We start from the raw sequence: 19,794 nt of genomic DNA, 5'->3' as shown, positions 1-19,794 counted from the left end.
AGAACTATTTAATAGTTACCTAGTTAAAATAATAACAAAAATTACCTGTAAAATAAATCCTAACCTAAGTTATAATTAAACCTAACACTACCCTATCAATAAATTAATTAAATAAACTACTACAAATTACCCTACAATTACACCTAACACTACACTATCAATAAATAAATTAAATACAATTGCTTCAAATAACTACAATTACATAAACTAACTAAAGTACAAAAAATAAAAAGAACTAAGTTACAAAAAAATAAAAAAATATTTACAAACATAAGAAAAATATTACAACAATTTTAAGCTAATTACACTACTCTAATCCCCCTAATAAAATAACAAAGACCCCCAAAATAAAAAAATGCCCTACCCTATTCATAAATTAATAGAGTTAAAAGCTCTTTTACCTTACCAGCCCTGAACAGGGCAATTTGCGGGGCATGCCCCAAGAAAATCAGCTCTTTTGCCTGTAAAAAAAATAATACAATACCCCCCCCCCAACATTACAACCCACCACCCACATACCCCTAATCTAACCCAAACCCCCTTAAATAAACCTAACACTAAGCCCCTGAAGATCTTCCTACCTTGTCTTCACCATCCAGGTATCACGATCCGTCCTGGCATCCGGTGCTGAAGAGGTCCAGAAGAGGCTCCAAAGTCTTCCTCCTATCCCGGCAAGAAGAGACATCGGACCGGCAAACATCTTCTCAAGCGGCATCTTCGATCTTCTTCCATCCGGTGCGGAGCGGGTCCATCTTGAAGCAGCCGACGCGGATCCATCCTCTTCTTCGTTGTCTCCGACGAATGACGGTTCCTTAAGGGACGTATCCAAGATGGCGTCCCTCGAATTCCGATTGGATGATAGGATTCTATCAGCCAATCGGAATTAAGGTAGGAATATTCTGATTGGCTGATGGAATCAGCCAATCAGAATCAAGTTCAATCCTATTGGCTGATCCAATCAGCCAATAAGATTGTGCTCGCATTCTATTGGCTGTTCGATCAGCCAATAGAATGCGAGCTCAATCTGATTGGCTGATTGGATCAGCCAATCGGATTGAACTTGATTCTGATTGGCTGATTCCATCCCAGCCAATCAGAATATTCCTACCTTAATTCGATTGGCTGATAGAATCCTATCAGCCAATCGGAATTCGAGGGACGCCATCTTGGATGACGTCCCTTAAAGGAACCGTCATTCGTCGGGAGGACAACGGAAAGAAGAGGATGGATCCGCGTCGGCTGCTTCAAGATGGACCCGCTCCGCACGGATGAAGAAGATCGAAGACTGCCGCTTGGAGAAGATGTTTGCCGGTCCGGATGTCACTCTTCTTGCCGATAGGAGGAAGACTTTGGAGCCTCTTCTGGACCTCTTCAGCACACGGATGCCAGGGACGGATCGGTGATACCTGGATGGTGAAGACAAGGTAGGAAGATCTTCAGGGGCTTAGTGTTAGGTTTATTTAAGGGGGGGTTTGGGTTAGATTAGGGGTATGTGGGTGGTGGGTTGTAATGTTGGGGGGGGGGTATTGTATTATTTTTTTTTACAGGCAAAAGAGCTGATTTTCTTGGGGCATGCCCCGCAAAGGGCCCTGTTCAGGGCTGGTAAGGTAAAAAGAGCTTTTTAACTCTATTAATTTAGAATAGGGTAGGGCATTTTTTTATTTTGGGGGTCTTTGTTATTTTATTAGGGGGATTAGAGTAGGTGTAATTAGGTTAAAATTGTTGTAATATTTTTCTTATGTTTGTAAATATTTTTTTATTTTTTGTAACTTAGTTCTTTTTTATTTTTTGTACTTTAGTTAGTTTATGTAATTGTAGTTATTTGTAGCAATTGTATTTAATTTATTTATTGATAGTGTAGTGTTAGGTTAATTGTAGGTAATTGTAGGTAGTTTATTTAATTAATTTATTGATAGGGTAGTGTTAGGTTTAATTATAACTTAGGTTAGGATTTATTTTACAGGTAATTTTGTTATTATCTTTAACTATTATAGCTATTAAATAGCTCTCTTACTATTTAATAGCTATTGTACCTGGTTTAAAATAATTACAAAGTTGCCTGTAAAATAAATATTAATCCTAAAATAGCTACAATATAATTATAATTATATATTGTAGCTATATTAGGATTTATTTTACAGGTAAGTATTTATCTTTTAAATAGGAATAATTTATTTAATAAGAGTTAATTAATTTCGTTAGATTTAAATTATATTTAATTTAGGGGGGTGTTAGTGTTAGGGTTAGACTTAGCTTTAGGGGTTAATCCATTTAATATATGATAGCGATGAGCTGCCGGTCGTCAGATTAGGGGTCTAATAATTGAAGTTAGGTGTCGGCGCTGTTAGGGATGGCAGATTAGGGGTTAATACTATTATGATAGGGTTAGTGAGGCGGGTTAGGGGTTAATAACTTTATTATAGTAGCGCTCAGGTCGCTCGGCAGATTAGGGGTTAATAAGTGTAGGTAGGGTGTCGGCAACGTTGTGGGGGGCAGGTTAGGGGTTAATAAAATATAATATAGGGGTCGGCGGTGTTAGGGGCAGCAGATTAGGGGTACTTAGGGATAACGTAGGTTGCGGGCGGTGTACGAGAGCGGCAGATTAGGGGTTAATAATAATATGCAGGGGTCAGCGATAGCCGGGGGCGGCAGAATAGGGGTTAATAAGTGTAAGGTTAGGGGTGTTTAGACTCGGGGTACATGTTAGGGTGTTAGGTGCAGACATAGGAAAGTGTTTCCCCATAGGAAACAATGGGGCTGCGTTAGGAGCTGATACGCTGCTTTTTTGCAGGTGTTAGGTTTTCTTTTCAGCTCAAACAGCCCCATTGTTTCCTATGGGAGAATCGTGCACGAGCACGTTTTTGAGGCTGGCCGCGTCCGTAAGCAACTCTGGTATCGAGAGTTGCATTTGCAGTGGTAAAAATGCTCTACGCTCCTTTTTTGGAGCCCAACGCAGCATTTTTTTGAACTCTCGATACCAGAGTTAATTTTATGGCTGCGGCCAGGAAAAAAGCCGCGGAGCTGTATAACAGCCCATCTACCGCCAAACTCCAAATCTAGGCCTGAAATTCCCAACCCATGAGCTATTGAACTTCAGAATAGTATGTGTTGAACTTAAATGTTACATTAAAAATTTGAATGGATCTTCCTTCTTAATGGATTGTCCAAAACGCATGTCGACATGACTATTCGTTCTACCAGTTGATTTACAATTTCAGCACATTTGCCCATGCCTAGTCATTATGTCATGGGCAGGGTCAGGCAACAGGTGGGGCAGCAGGAGTATCTCTCAACTCGTGAATCCTGCAATATATGGTTGGAAAATATGAATTAATTAGCTTCCACATTTTACTTTCAGTCTGGCCACATATATATGCTCTATGTAAAAATCCTTGCATAGAACCCACTTGACAATCTGCGATGCACCTCCTTCCTAAGTTGTCCATCATTTTTTTGTGTGTGTTTAAATAGATTTTGAGTTATATTTTTCTTCAGCCCAAGGGGTATATTTATGTAAGTGCGAGCGGACATGATACATGTAGGTGTCATATCCGCTGCACATTTGTCTGCTGACATTTCTGTCCGCGGCCTCAGAGCAGGCGGACAAGTTATGGAGCAGCGGTCTTTAGAAACAAGGGTCATACATAGCTTGATAAATCTCCCCCCCCAAATATTCTTTTTTCCTCAAACTTGAACAACCGAGGGGCCGATTTATTAAGCCCCTTATGGCACGTATTCAACTGTTTCAGTGCGAGCTTCAGGCTCATCGGAACAAGGAGTTAAGAAGCAGTGGTCTTACGACTGCTGCTCTTTAACTCGTCCACCACCTCTGAGGCGGCAGACAGCAATCCACCTGATCGCATATGATAGGGTTGATTGCCCCCCCCCCCTGCTAGCGGCCGATTGACCTGCGAAATGTGCAAGGGATAGGCATTGCAAAAGCATTTCTAGTGAAATGCTTGTGCAATGTATAAATGCTGACCATGTATGCTGGCATTTTATCGATGTCCACGCGCACATTGATAATTCGGCCCCTACAACTTTTCTATTTTTTTGAATTCCTTTGAAATTGACCTTAAAAAATTTAAACTATACAGTTGTTCAATTAAAAAATGTGCTCGGTTTATCAAGTAATGGAGGATCTGCTTAGGTGCAACTATGTTTTTTTAAGTTCTCTGCCAACTCAGGAGTAGAGATGTTAAAATACCCAATACTCATTTGTTCTAGCTGATTGACAGGCTATGCTCTTGGGTGATTGGTCAATCAAGATCAGGGGTGGTGCTGCACAATTAATTTCCTTACACAGATGATAAATGTGAGCAGAGGGCAAAACAGCATCCGTTGCCTGCTCGCCACCAAAAACTGCTTGGCGGGTTGCCTAGTTGGGCCTAATGCTTCATTTGCCCACTTAGATAAACCACAAGCTTGATGTTTTTTGAACAGTTTGCACTCATATTATTATCAGAGAATATTAGAATGTTTTTAACACAGTTTGTAAAGTTTAGAAATATTTTTATTCATTTATTATTTTTTCTAGTCTGACGTTCCTGTCTCACCGGTTTTGCTCAATGTCAACTTCTCCTGATCACCTTCCCCTGCTGTCAAGAGATTAATAACGCAAGATTATTATGCCTGAATAATATGGCCAAGAATGCAGCACAGGATATCCCAAAAGAGATAGAAGTTACATCAAAACCTATCTGTGTGATCTTTACCAGATGCACTATGGAAGTCTCATTATATGGTAAGTTACAGTGGCTATAGTAAATAGCATTTGAAACAGCTTTTGTTAGAGTCAAAGTTTAAAAGGGACATGAAAGTCAAAGTCTTGATTTCAAATAGAGCACACACTATGAAGAGACTTTTTACTTTATTTCTATTATCAAATTACTTTGTTCTCTTGTTATCCTATCAATTTAAACCCCTTAAGGATAGGGAATTTCAGAGAAAAAATTACCAAAAGACCAGATAATTTTTGATATTACTCCATATGAACAGAAATACAGCCTTGTTTTTTTATTTACCTATCAAAACAATATATATTTTTTTTTAGTAGACAACCCAAGGTATTGATCTAGGCCCATTTTGGTATATTTCATGTCACCGTTTCCCCGCCAAATGCGATCTATAATTTTTATTTTTTAACTTTTTCAAACAAAACTAATACCAAATATTAATAGAACATTTACATTTTTTATCATTAAAACAAATGTAAATGTTTCTTTGCTCCTTTAAAATAGTTGACCTGTACCAATTATACTTACCTCTAGCACGCTGGAGAGCTGAGCTAATCTGATCCTTCTTCTCAGAGACTTGGGCCCTCACTAAGCTAGGGCCTGCGCTAAAGGACCTTCTTGAGTAAGTATTTAAAGGGGCACTAAAACCCAAACATTTTCTTTATGATTCAGATAGAGAATACAATTTAAACAACATTCTAGTTTATTCTATTATCTAATTAATAGAGAATAGCAATGCACATGGGTGAGCCAATCAAATGAGGCATTTATGTGCAGCAACCAATCAGCAGCTACTGTGCTCTATCTAGATATGCTTTTCAGCAAAGTATAATCAACAGAATGCTAGCAAATTAGATAATAGAAGTAAATTAGAAAGATGTTTGAAATTGCATGTTCTTTCTAAATCATGAAAGAAAAAATTTGGATTTCAATGTCCCTTCTAACCCCTTAAAGGTAATTTTAAGAAAACGAATGACTACTGAATGAATTTCAGCAATATTTCTTTGTTTTCTTTCAATTTCATTGGTGTATTCATTCGGATATTCGTTTGCATGAAAAGTAAATATCCATTATTCATTACCAAAATATGCATTTGTATATATATATATATGAAAATGCTCTAATTAGTTTACATCATTTTATTAATGCACTGTTGCTTGCATACATAACATTATCTTTAGCACTTGCACTGCTACTACTACCACTGCTGATGCCTAGCTGAACACAGGTTGTTGAGCCTATGACAAGAGACATATGCTTAGCCTTCAATCAATATCTAGTGTGCCAGTAGCACATGTTTCTCCTAATACCAGGATACCAGAGAGCAATTGAAATAAACTTGATAAGTCCTAATAAAATAGATGCTCTGTCTGGAAATGTGAAAGTTTAATTTTGCCTTTCCTATCCCTTTATAATTGCACTCATAAATATTGAGTTAAAGGGACAGTCTAGTCAAATTAACTTTCATGATTCTGATAGGGCATGTAATTTTTTTTTTTTCAAATATTATTTATTTCCAACAAGGACCCATAACAATCATAAAGTTAATAAAAGAGGACATAGCCATTAAATTAAGAACAAAAGTAAAACTTTTTCCAAACCATAGCTTGGGTATAACAAGTGTACATAACTACGTATCTAAATTATTCCACATTTCAATGCTATGTTATAGGTACCCATCAACTCTTTGGATGTGATTTATACAAGAAAAAGAATAACCCAGATAATAATATTATGCTTCGTGATATTCTATACCTTGTTGGGTTTTTATATTTTACATAGAAAAACAGCAACAATACCCGCCGAACACAACAAAATAAACAAAATAAACACAACAACAAAAAAGAAAAGAGGAAAGAGAAAAAAAAAAAAAAAAAAAAAAAGGGGAAGCACCCCTTCCACCATCTCCCCCAGCAGAACCAGTTCAGAATTTACGTAAAGGATGTATCAAATATTCAATTTCCGTGGAAGAAAAAACTTTTATAAATGCTGACCATTTGAGAAAGAATTTAACAACATGGACATCATTATCAGCACATAATATTATATTGTTCAAGAATACATTGTTTTTTTAAACAGTTTTTTAATTTCTGATATACTAGGGACCGTAAGCGTTTTCCATTTTTTAAAGATAAGATATCTAACAGCCAATATAGTTATATTAATAAACTTCACATTGAGTTGTCTATCTTCTGGGTCAGGAAAGAGAAAAATTATGTGTCTGCCTATCAAATTTAATGATGAGAGCTTTGTATCTTGCAAAGCCAAATTGGACTTTGGACCATACGTTTTTAATTTTAGGGCAGGGTCCATAACATGTGCAGGAGGTTTGCGGAGGGAAACCGAACATTTGGGACATGTAATAAAGTTCGTGCTGCCGCAATTTCGTTCCTTTTTCTGGTGTAAAATATGTCATGTGTAACAACTTCAGATGAGATTCTCTCCATGTGGCAAGAAAGGGTTGTTTGAGTAACCTTTCGAATTGAGAGAGAAGGGTATTTTAGATTCTACTTCCTGAGATATCAATGTGGCCCAATCTAATAGCACTTTTATCAAGATTAATTGTGCCCTTGTCGGAGACAATAATCAGATAGATGGAGAAATTGACATGAGTCTATTTTTGCCAGAATGAACCAGTTTTCTATGCGCCCCAGTGACCAATTCCAGCCATACTCATTCACTAACTTCATAGAATAGTGTCTAGCCCTGAAGATAGGCAAAAAAAAATTTATGGGAGATATTAATTCCACCCAATAGCATCAAATGACTTTCACACATCTTTTTTTTATATCAAGTATCTGAAGAACATTCACAAGCCCTTGGGTCTTCCCACTCTAAAAAGATTGAAGATGGTGTTCCTGACTGAAATTGTGGGTTCCCCAAAAAACCTAGGAAACTCGACACCCGATGTTTATTCCTAGCAAAAGTACATATCTTTTTCCAAGCTAAAATTATATTATAAATAGATCTATAGCGCTTAACTTGGGGTGGGATATGGAGCTAGTGTCGAGATGAATCAACGCAATGGGTGAAAAAGGGTACAAAATACTGTCTCTAAGTCATTACTTTGTAACATAATTATGAGCAAAAAGCCCAATCTGCTAGAATACGGACCAAGAATACATAATTATATACCTCGCTAATCAGGTAAAGCCCAGGCCACCGGATCCTATTGGAAAAGGAGAGTTTTGCAAGTGATATTCTGGATTTCCTACCTTGCCACAGAAAAAAACGGATAGTTGTGAGTTAAATAAACTTAATCGTTCTTTCTCAAAATCAAAGGAATATTTTGAAGGACATATAGAATTTTTGGTATAAGATCATCTTATAAGCTGCTATTCGTCCAGACAAGGACAAGGGCTAGAGTCTGCCAGTTCTTAAAAACTGATTTGACCTTATTCCTCAACACAGGAAGAATGTTCAAAGAATACCAGGAACAGGGTTACTTGAGACATTTATACCTAAATATCTAAATGAGTCATTCACTATGGAGAAGGTTACATTTATAGGAGAACAGTCAGTGTGCCTTATCCAGAGAAGTTCAGATTTCTTTATATTTACCTTATATCCTGAGAAAGAACCAAATGTTGTATAGTGATAAGAGAATAGGTAAATTTCTACGTAAATTAGAAAGAATAAATAAGAATATCATCAGCATACAATGCTATTTTCAACTCCCGCCCAGCTACCAATCCCCTCTAGTCCTTTGTCTTATATTATAGCAAAAGGTTCTATAGCAATATTAAAAAAGAAGCGGGGAAAGGGGACACCCTTGCCTAGTCCCCCCTATGCAGAATTATTTCTGGGGATAACTGGCCATGTACTATCATTCTTGGTGGAGGCTGTACGATTAAAGTTTTTCAATAAACTTAGCAAAATTTACCTTTTAGCCCAAAATTGTTCTAATGAAAATAGAAGATGATCATGGTAAAACTGAGGTCAAAGGCCTTTCTCGGCGTCGATAGCCAAAAATTGCCAAGTCTGAATACCTCCCTCCTCTGAATGATCAGCATCCGTACCATTCGAAAAGTAATCCAAGGTAAGCAGGAGTTCCCTTATTTTAGCCGCAGAGTTCCTATTCTTCATAAAACCAGCCTGATCTGAGGCCTATAATCAAGGGAAGAAGGGACTGGAGTCTCTGGCGGAGAATCGAAGTCAACAATTTATAAATCGGTGTTCATCAAAGCTATGGGTCTATATGACTCGACCATCTTGCATCTTTACCCTTTTTTAAAATTAAAGACGTATATGTGGCTGTAAAATTAGATGAAGGGTTCATTTCCCTCTATATATATATGGTTGAATAATAAGGTCAAATCAGGTATTACAGTGGAGGGTATCTATTTTATAAAACTCATTAGGTTATTCGTCCGGACCGGGTGTGCTTTGTTATGTGCCCAAATTATTAATTGCCTTTGCAACTTCTATTTCCGTAATGGGGGATTCAAGTTCCTTAATTAGACTAGGTGTTAATGTTGGAAAAGAGATTTCTCCCCCAGAATTTCCGACGTTCTGAGAAGTCAGGAGCTTGTCCTGGGGGATATATATTCCCTAATAGTAATCATAAAAAATTTGAACAAGACTCCTGAGAGGAACTAAACAACCGCTCCCTCTTTTTCTAGGGAACTCTATTAACTGAGAACCTAAAGTCCTGCCTTAACATTCTAGCCAAAAAGTTTTCCCGTCTTGTTCCCATATTTGTTAGAATTTCGCAGAAAACCGAACTTCCTGCTGAGGTAGATTTATATAGTAAGAATGAATCTCTCTCTTCTAATGCAGCATATATATTAACCCATTTCTGGGGCGTCTTTTCTAATAGATATGAGTTATAAGATTTGTAACTGCAGCGAAGAAGTCATTTTCGCGTTTTTTAAATTTCTTGGTATCGCCTAATAGTGTATGCCAGAATTTCCCCCCTCAGCACTGCTTTAGCAGTTTCCCAGAACAAAGAAGGACGGGCTCTAGCCTTCGCATTAACAAGGCAAAGTCCTGAAACTTAGTTTCGAGGAAGCCTCTGAATCCAGAATCAGCAGACAAATATTAGGAAAGAAAAACCGATTATTTATATGTGAAAGGCCAGTCGCATAAATCTCAAAGCAGATTGGAGCATGGTCAGATACCAGAATAGGCAAGATTTGAGCTGATACTTTGTGTTTACAAAGTCTTTCGTCAACCCCCCCCAAAAAATAAATCAATCGTGACCAGTGATTTATGTGCTTTTGAGAGACATGTAAAATCACGTTGTATCCGGATTCATATATCCTCCAAATATCCTTAACTCTCAAATTAGAAAAGATTCTGGAGAACAACTTTGCTCAAGATTATCTCTTTTAGTTTTTTTGACTAATGGTGCTGCCTCATTCTATCAATTGGGTATTGGGGAGCCACTGTTAAAGTCACCAGCTAAAATTAAAGAACCCCTCTGCACATGTCATGAGCCTGGCCTGAAGTGTATCCAAAATGAGAGACTAAAAACATTTGGAGCATATACATTGCATAAAGTATACAAAACATTAGCAATCTTAATTTTCAGTATGATATATCTCCCCTCCTCATCTGATTCACTTTGTATTATCTCATATTTAAGTTTTTTACCCACGAAGAATAGCAACTCCCCCTTTTCGGCTAGAACTAGGTGAAAAAAAGACCTCCTTAACCAAGAAGATTTTAGTACTAAGAATTTCTTGAGTCCTTTAGGTGGGTTTCTTGTAGAAAGCAATAGCAGTACCCTATTTTCTTCAAATAGAAAATTATCGTTTTTCTCTTAATAGGAGAAGTTAGCCCTCCTATATTCCATGAAGTAAACTTAATCCCAGTCATTATAATAGGGATCTATGCTCAGAAGGGAAGATGGTGAAGAAGAGAGAAAAAGAAAAAGAAGAAGGAAAAAAAAAAAAAAAAAGAAGAAAAAAAGAGAAAAGGAGAACCCCAAAACAACGACGAAATCACACCTGAGCCGTATGTTTGCCCATTCGCTGAAAAGGGCCCATCTTAGAGAATAAATAAGAAATAACAGATCTAATCTAATATTTACCAAGGGGAAAAAAAAAACTAAAAATTATATACCTCAACTGACTCAGGTGTGCAGTTTTTGGTGAAAAAAGTTTCTGCCGTTATGGGCAGAGTCAAAAAAATGCAGAGTGTTGTTACACACAAGTCGTAACCTGGAGGATGTAAGATTGTCGCTCGCAGCCCCACTGCTGTATAAACTTAGTGCATACCGGAGCCAACTGCCTTCTTTTTGAGGCAGTTTCAGCTGCATAGTCTTTGAAATAAAAGGATTTTTGTAACCTTCTAGTAATATAGGTTGATTTTTACCGAAAAGGCTTGTAAAAAATGTAATCTTATACTGGCTAATTCAGGAATTTAACTATGATTGGTCTTGGCCTCATATTTTACTTTAGATAGAGGTGATGGCCCTATATCCCTATGCACCCTTTCTATAACTGCTGCGTTTGAGGCTTATATTCAACAATGCTGGTTGTGTTTGTGTTATGAATTTATTTAAATCCTCAAACTGCTTCCCCTCAGGTACCCCACTACTTTCAAGTTATTGCGCCTAGCGCGGTTTTCCAAGTCTTCTACTTTATTTTGCAATTTAGCAAGGCTGTGGAGAGTAGCTTTAGTTTGCTATTTTGAGCTAGAGTGAGATCTTCTAAGTCAGAGACTCTCTGTTCAATTTCAGAGACCTTTCCGAGAAGTGTTTGACTTCTGCAGCTAGCTGCGCAATATCTTGTTTGATTTCTATTCTAAGTGAATCAAACTTGGGTGCAAGAGCAGCAGAGATATTTAAAACTAGGGACTGTGTATCAGCAGAATCAGGTAAATTTGACGATTCTTGGGTTACCATTTGTGGCTCACCCACAGGCTCTATATTAGGTTTATGTTTTTTATCCCTCTGTATGGCAGACAATGAGCTGAAGGGATGATGTGCGAGATTGTGTATGTAGAAATGTATCCATAAAATAGTGGGAATGGATTGTGATAGGGAGCAGAAAAAAAAAGACAGACTAATCTACTAAGAAGGGGAGAGAGGTGTGAGGATATGTGGAAGAAGAAAAGTGCAGACTTTTGTGTAATGTTTAATGTTATCTTCTCCTCTAAAGGAGAGAGAACCAAGACAAAATTAACTGTGAACTAAGTGAGTCAGGTTCAGTCAATGCTGGTGACAAAGATAAGATATACTAGAAGGGGTCCTGCTATAGAGCCCCAAAACTTTAGGAAAGCCCTCATAGAAATTAATATACCCGTTTTAAATTTTCAATTGAGAACAGAAAAAACAGTGTTTAACAACTCAAGTCTCAGTCCTAGGCCATCAGATCAATGTTTTGTAATTTTTAGAAGAACTCAGCTTTTAAGGTACTTTTGAACTAATTGGTACTCAGATTATTTCGCCTGTGTGTGTCTGGCAACACCAGATTACTTGTAGGCTATTAGCACACCTTTAAACTAAGTATAATTTACTGCATATAAGACCAGTTCTCGTAATATGTTTTAGCAGAACTTGATGTGACTTTAAGAGTTGAGCAAAAACTATATAAGGTAATCCAATATTTATACTACGTCTAGGCTTGTGGGGTTCTGAGAAAAAACAGAAGAAAACCCCCAGTCACTTAGTAACATTCTGAATGGTTCAAGAAATATGATAATACAGTGTTTCACATTTTGCTGCTGCAAGATTAACAAACATACCATTTCCAGAAGAGATATATTCCAGTTAGAAACCTAGGGGGGTTCTAAATTTTAACGTTGTCAAAAATACAAAATTTAAGGAAGAGAAACCTAACAAATTTAGGTATTATAATGCACTTATAGGCCTATAGGCCGTTATTATATCAGGGTCAAACACACCCCTAAGCTAAATATAATTTACTTCTTCTAAGGCCAAATACTCATAGTATATTTTAACACCGCCTGGATGTGACTTCAAGCTTAAACAGAGCTACATAGAGTGGTCTGGTGTCAAGATACACTTGCTGTGGGTTGAGAGAGAGACAAGCAAACACCCCCAGTCGATTAGTAACAAACTAAATGGTTCAGGAAATAAGATAAATACAATGTTTCACATTTTGCTGCTATAAGTTAACAACATGCACTTTCAAGAGAAAATAAATGCCATTTAGAAACTAAGATGTTCTAAGTTTTAACTTATCGTAAGTAGCGCCTAAAGAGAACAGATCTAAACAAGTTTAGATGTTATACAGTGCTTGCAAACAAATAGCGTTATTTCCTAACAAGGTCAGGCCTGCTATCATCGCTTATAGATTATGTGCCAAACCCCAGCAAAGGAAAAAAAGGAATAATTAATAAGGGTCCAATACTGAGCCCAAGTCATTCCAGGGTAGAGGCGGCCTGAAAAGGAGAACAAAACTGCAGATTTTATCCCAGGAGTTCTACGTTACCCAGAACCATTAGCTCCAAGGTCTTGAGCAGGAGATAGCAGCGGTCATCAACCTCAGCCCCCCCTCACGCCAGCATCGGTGGGAAGGGGAGCGTCTTCCAGGTCAGGGGGACAACAATTGCGGGAAACAAATCAGCAGGGCTGTGCTACACAGAAACCAATAACCTCGCCTCCTGCGACTTTTTTCAGGAAAGACGGTCAGCTACTTTCAAGGGTGTGATCAAATGCTGCCACAAATCACTCTTATCGGCCGACATCAACAATACTCCTGAGTCTCAACACCCTTGGCAAGTGGCAGAGGAAAGAAGGCAGAGGCGGGAGGGAAGGCATCCACAATTACCGCTCCAACAGCTCCACGTTATCCTTCCCGGAACCAGCCCTGCACCAGGGATCGACCCGTCTCCTCCAGCAGTGGCCCCCCCTCACGCAGCACCGGTGGGAGGGGGAATGCCACTTCAGCGCAGAAATGCAGAAAAGAAAAACAGCGGGCTACACCATCCACACCTACTGGACTAGGCACAATGCGGGAACGATGCACGGGTAACTCCAGTTCCAACTCCTAGGTATTCAGTAAAGCTGCACTCAGGAGAGCAGTAAGTTCTCAGAGACCACACAGCTTATGATAAGTGCAGCGCCTCTCAGCTCCGTCCTCCGTTTCAATTTATTCGGCAGTGATCGGGGATTTAGCTTGCCTGTTGGTTTAACTGAGCACTTTTTCTTGGGTTACCCCGGGTTAATAAGGGGGTTGTGAGACAGCAGGCATTTTCTTTTTATTTTTTTTAACGAATATTAGTTTTACTGTGATGGAAGGTCCTTTTTCAGGGCTGCTACCTGCAGCTATTTAGTGCAATGTCAGGGCACTATGGAGTTTCCAGCAGCGGTGATATTCAGCAGTACAAGCCACCCTAAACTAGAAGGTTTTAGGCGTGGTTCCACACCAACAGCTTGTAGGTAGGAGAAATCAGGACAGGTGCAGCACCTGAACACACACCTGTGCTCCTCCTCCGGAAGCTCCTCAGGGCATGTAATTTTAAACAACTTTCCAATTTACTTTTATCACCAATTTTGCTTTGTTTTCTTGGTATTCTTAGTTGAAAGCTAAACCTAGGTAGGCTCATATGCTAATTTCTTAGACCTTGAAGGCCGCCTCTTATCTGAATGCATTTTGACAGTTTTTCACCTCTCCTCTGGAGAGGTGCCATATAGATAACATTGTGCTCAAGCACATGGGGTTACCTAGGAGTCGGCACTGATTGGCTAAAATTCAAGTCTGTCAAAAGAACTGTAATAAGGTGGCAGTCTGCAGAGGCTTAGATACAAGGTAATCACAGAGGTAAAAAGTGTATGAATATAACAGTGTTGGTTATGCAAAACCAGGGAATGGGTAATAGAAGGATTATCTAACTTTTTAAACAATAAAAATTCTGGTGTAGACTGTCCCTTTAATTAGATGATGTGTTTTACGTTTGATTGACAAATCCCCTGTACATTCACATACCTAGAGCCTTTCAACCAAATTTTGTTTTATGATGTATATAGTTTTACTAATAAAACAGGAGTTCTTGATTTGGATTATTGGATTTAAGTCTTAGAAAACAAACTTAAAATCACCAGAGCATCCATACAACGTTTTCACAAAATGTATTAGTTAGGGTGATAATTGTTCAAAAATATTTGTTGAATTGGAATATTTTCCTGATATCATTTAATAGTGATGTCCCGAACTGTTCGCCCGCGAATGGTTCACAGCGAACATCCCCTATGTGTCATCATTGTGGAAACTTTGACCCTTTATGTCACAGCCGCCTGACACATTAGAGCCAATCAACATCAGACACTCCCTCACAGACCCTCCCAGCTACTCGGAATCCGCCATTTTAGACTCATAACGACCTTGCTTTCTTAATGAGGAGAGGACGTGTTGTGTTTTTGCTCCTGACATTAATAGTAAAAACATAGCTAGGCTAGTGTATTTACAGTCCGGAAGGACTCCACTCATCTCTGCTGCAAGCACAGCACCCCAAAAAGCTCCTTTTTAGGGCTATACTTTCGTGCCGTTTTTATTTTTCGTTTTTTTATTATTATCATTTTGCCTGGCTTTCAGGCTGTGTGTTTAAGGCTCACAGCATATGACTGTGATTACTGCCACCACTGATATCTCCCTAACAACATTAGTTTAAATTTAACTAACCAAAAAATTTAATTATTTTCTAGTGTAATTTTTTTTTCATTTTCTATCGGCCAGTGTCACGCAGCATATACTCTGGTTCATTGCTCTGTGCCAGCCAGCAGCCACCAGTGTTAATATCCGTTTATAACATTATTTTTAATTTAAAAAAAATAAAAAATTTTTGCTAGTGTAATCTAATTACATTTACTATCATGCCTGTGTCTGTCAGGCTCACTCAGCATTAATATACCATTAATATACCTAATTTTTTTCAGTCTTTTGGTTAATTGGTCTGTGCCAGGCAGCCACCCAGCACTCATATCTATTCTTCTTCACCTTAATTTTAATATAAAAAAAAAAAAGTTTAAATTGGTTTGCTAGTGTAATCTAATATAATTTTCTATCCGGCCTGTGTGTTTTGCTGACATACAGAGCCTACTGTGTTTACTTGCTGCCCTCCCTAGTCTATGAGCCACGACTCATATGTGTTTAACCTTTTTTTAATTCCCCCCCCCAAAAATAATTTCAATCATTTTTCTAGTGTAATCTAATGGTATTTTCTATCAGGCGTGTGTGTATCCGACTTACAGAGCCTACTGTTTTTAATAGCTGCCCTTCCAAGGCTATCAGCCACGACTCATATGTATGTGCTTAACCTTTTTCTTTAAATTTCCAAAAAAAAGTCTTTAAATCATTATGCTAGTGTAATGTAATTGTATTTTCTATAAGGCCTGTGTCTAACTGTCTATCTGACTTACACAGCATACTGTTGTTAATTGCTGCCCTACGTAGCAGCCAGCCAGTGCGACCACTCATAGAGTCATATGTGCATTGCACTTCTTAACATAATTTTAATATTAAAATCTAATATTTTTAAAATATTTTGCTATTGTAATCTAACTTAATTTTCTATCAGGCCTGTGTTTTTGTCACTTACACAGCATACTGTGTTAAATTGCTGCCCTACCTACCATCCACGACTCATATCTGCCAGCCTGTGTGCCAGGCCCAACTAGCCAATTAGTGTCACCAATCACAATTCTTGTAACAGTATATAAAAAAATAAAAATCATAATTTTTTGGACTGCAAATATTCAGTCTCCTAGTGCCATTGAATAGCATTTACCTCCTGCCTGCCACTGCCAGCCTTTTGTGCCAGGCCGTCTAGCCAACTATTTACACCAATCATAATTGTTGTCACAGACAGTACAGTTACTAATTAAAATTAACAAAATTTTGATTGTTGATCTTAATCCTCAGTTTGCTCGTGCCCTAGAATTGCACTTTTCTACTGCCTTCCAAGCCTGTGTGCCAGGCCTTCTTGAAAAATATTTACACCAATCATATTTGTTGTCACAGTATTCTTAATAATTAAAAATTAAAATTGTTGTTAATAGTTGTTGAGAATCCTCAGTTTGCTGGTGCCATTGAATAGCACTTTCCTGCTGCCTTGCAGCCTGCTGTGAGCCAGGCCCACCTAGACAATTGTTGCCAGCAATCATATTTCTTTTAACAGTATTTCAAAAATTGTCAATCATCACTGTTTTGACTGTCAGTAATCAGTCTCCTAGTGTCCTTGAATTGCATCTACCTCCTGCCTGCCAGCCTTTTGTGCCAGGCCGTCTTGCCAACTATTTACACCAATCATAATTTTTGGTCACAGTATAGTTACTAATCAAAATTAAAAAATTCTTGATTGTTGATGATCTTAATCCTCAGTTTGCTCGTGCCCAAGAATTGCACTTTTCTACTGCCTTCCAAGCCTGTGTGCCAGGCCTACTTGAAAAATATTTACACCAATCATATTTGTTGTGAAAGTATTCTTAATAATTAAAAATTAAAATTGTTGTTAATAGTTGTTGAGAATCCTCAGTTTGCTGGTGCCATTGAATAGCACTTTCCTGCTGCCTTGCAGCCTGCTGTGAGCCAGGCCCACCTAGCCAATTGTTGCCATCAATCATATTTCTTTTAACAGTATTTCAAAAATTGTCAATCATCACTGTTTTGACTGTCAGTAATCAGTCTCCTAGTGTCCTTGAATTGCATCTACCTCCTGCCTGCCAGCCTTTTGTGCCAGGCCGTCTTGCCAACTATTTACACCAATCATAATTTTTGGTCACAGTATAGTTACTAATTAAAATTAAAAAACTTCTTGATTGTTGATGATCTTAATCCTCAGTTTGCTCGTGCCCTAGAATTGCACTTTTCTACAGCCTTCCAAGCCTGTGTGCCAGGCCTACTTGAAAAATATTTACACCAATCATATTTGTTGTGAAAGTATTCTTAATAATTAAAAATTAAAATTGTTGTTAATAGTTGTTGAGAATCCTCAGTTTGCTGGTGCCATTGAATAGCACTTTCCTGCTGCCTTGCAGCCTGCTGTGAGCCAGGCCCACCTAGACAATTGTTGCCATCAATCATTTTTCTTTTAACAGTATTTCAAAAATTGTCAATCATCACTGTTTTGACTGTCAGTAATCAGTCTCCTAGTGTCCTTGAATTGCATCTACCTCCTGCCTGCCAGCCTTTTGTGCCAGGCCGTCTTGCCAACTATTTACACCAATCATAATTTTTGGTCACAGTGTAGTTACTAATTAAAATTAAAAAATTCTTGATTGTTGATGATCTTAATCCTCAGTTTGCTCGTGCCCTAGAATTGCAATTTTCTACTGCCTTCCAAGCCTGTGTGCCAGGCCTACTTGAAAAATATTTACACCAATCATATTTTTTGTGACAGTATTCTTAATAATTAAAAATTAAAATTGTTGTTAATAGTTGTTGAGAATCCTCAGTTTGCTGGTGCCATTGAATAGCACTTTCCTGCTGCCTTGCAGCCTGCTGTGAGCCAGGCCCACCTAGCCAATTGTTGCCAGCAATTATATTTCTTTTAACAGTATTTCAAAAATTGTCAATCATCACTGTTTTGACTGTCAGTAATCAGTCTCCTACTGTCCTTGAATTGCATCTACCTCCTGCCTGCCAGCCTTTTGTGCCAGGCCGTCTTGCCAACTATTTACACCAATCATAATTTTTGGTCACAGTATAGTTACTAATTAAAATTAAAAAATTCTTGATTGTTGTTGATCTTAATCCTCAGTTTGCTCGTGCCCTAGAATTGCACTTTTCTACTGCCTTCCAAGCCTGTGTGCCAGGCCTACTTGAAAAATATTTACACCAATCATATTTGTTGTGACAGTATTCTTAATAATTAAAAATTAAAATTGTTGTTAATAGTTGTTGAGAATCCTCAGTTTGCTGGTGCCATTGAATAGCACTTTCCTCCTGCCTTGCAGCCTGCTGTGAGCCAGGCCCACCTAGCCATTTGTTGCCAGCAATCATATTTCTTTTAACAGTATTGCAAAAATTGTCAATCATCACTGTTTTGACTGTCAGTAATCAGTCTCCTAGTGTCCTTGAATTGCATTTACCTCCTGCCTGCCAGCCTTTTGTGCCAGGCCATCTTGCCAACTATTTACACCAATCATAATTGTTGTCTACAGTATAGTTACTAATTAAAATTAAAAAATTCTTGATTGTTGATCTTAATCCTCAGTTTGCTTGTGCCATTGAATTGCACTTTTCTACTGCCTGCCAGCCTGTGTGCCAGGCCCAACTATCCAATTAGTGCCAGCAATCATATTTCTTTTAACAGTATTGCAAAATTTGTCAATCATCACTGTTTTGACTGTCAATCTGCAGTCTACTAGTGCCCTTGAATTGCATTTTCCTCCTGCCTGCCTGCCTGTGTGCCAGTCCCAACTAGCCAATTAGTGCCACCACTCATATTTATTGTAACAGGATTGGAATTTTTCTTAATCATAACTGTTTTGACTGTGATTCTTCAGTCTCCTAGTGCCATTGAATTGCAGTTTCCTTTCTCCCAGCGTTTGTGCCAGACAGGCCCATTTGCCAACTAGTGCCAAACAATCATATTTGTTGCCACAGTACCTGTAATATTTCAAAAAATTAATAATTTGTGATTTTTAAAACATCTGTCTTTTTTGTTGTTGTCAGTCTCACAGCGTATACTGTGCCCACTTTCACAGTGCCACCACTCAATTGGTGTAATAGTATTGTTATTTTCCATTTTAAAAAAAATGACAGGCAGAGGCAGGCCACCCCGCAGGTTCCGTGGTCGTGGTGCTGTGATTCCTTTAGACCCTACAAATATGCACATTGTTCAGACGCCGGGTGCCAGGGGGGACGCAAAAACTTCTGAGGAGGACCTAGTTGAATGGCTAACACAGGACACCCAATCTTCTTCAGCTTCCGCTGCTAGTCCTCCTAACCTTGACGCACCATCTACGTCCAGCTGTGCTTTGGGCAGGTCTCAAGTGACCAGTGCCACTTCCCCGCCTGTCGCCACCACCAACACTAGCACCACAGCCGCTTCACTTGATCTGTCACAGGAGTTATTGACACATCATTTGGAAGAAATGAGTGATGCGCAACCATCATTGACAGAGAATGTAGATAATAGTGATCAG

The 19,794-nt window shown here is 38.4% G+C and overlaps 1 long non-coding RNA gene across 1 annotated transcript in view; it reads left to right on the top strand.

Annotated features, from left to right (window-relative positions):
- Window positions 1-19,794, top strand: part of LOC128649841 (uncharacterized) — a 59,433-nt gene that overhangs the window by 18,639 nt on the left and 21,000 nt on the right. The window contains exon 3 of the long non-coding RNA XR_008400699.1: window positions 4,538-4,744. This is a non-coding gene — a long non-coding RNA (uncharacterized LOC128649841). The remainder of the gene's footprint in view (window positions 1-4,537; window positions 4,745-19,794) is intronic.

This window comes from Bombina bombina, chromosome 2, assembly GCF_027579735.1.
Source record: "Bombina bombina isolate aBomBom1 chromosome 2, aBomBom1.pri, whole genome shotgun sequence".
NCBI lineage: Eukaryota > Metazoa > Chordata > Amphibia > Anura > Bombinatoridae > Bombina > Bombina bombina.
Note: the sequence above shows the minus strand (reverse complement) of the source record. Positions and strands in the feature narration are given on the sequence as shown.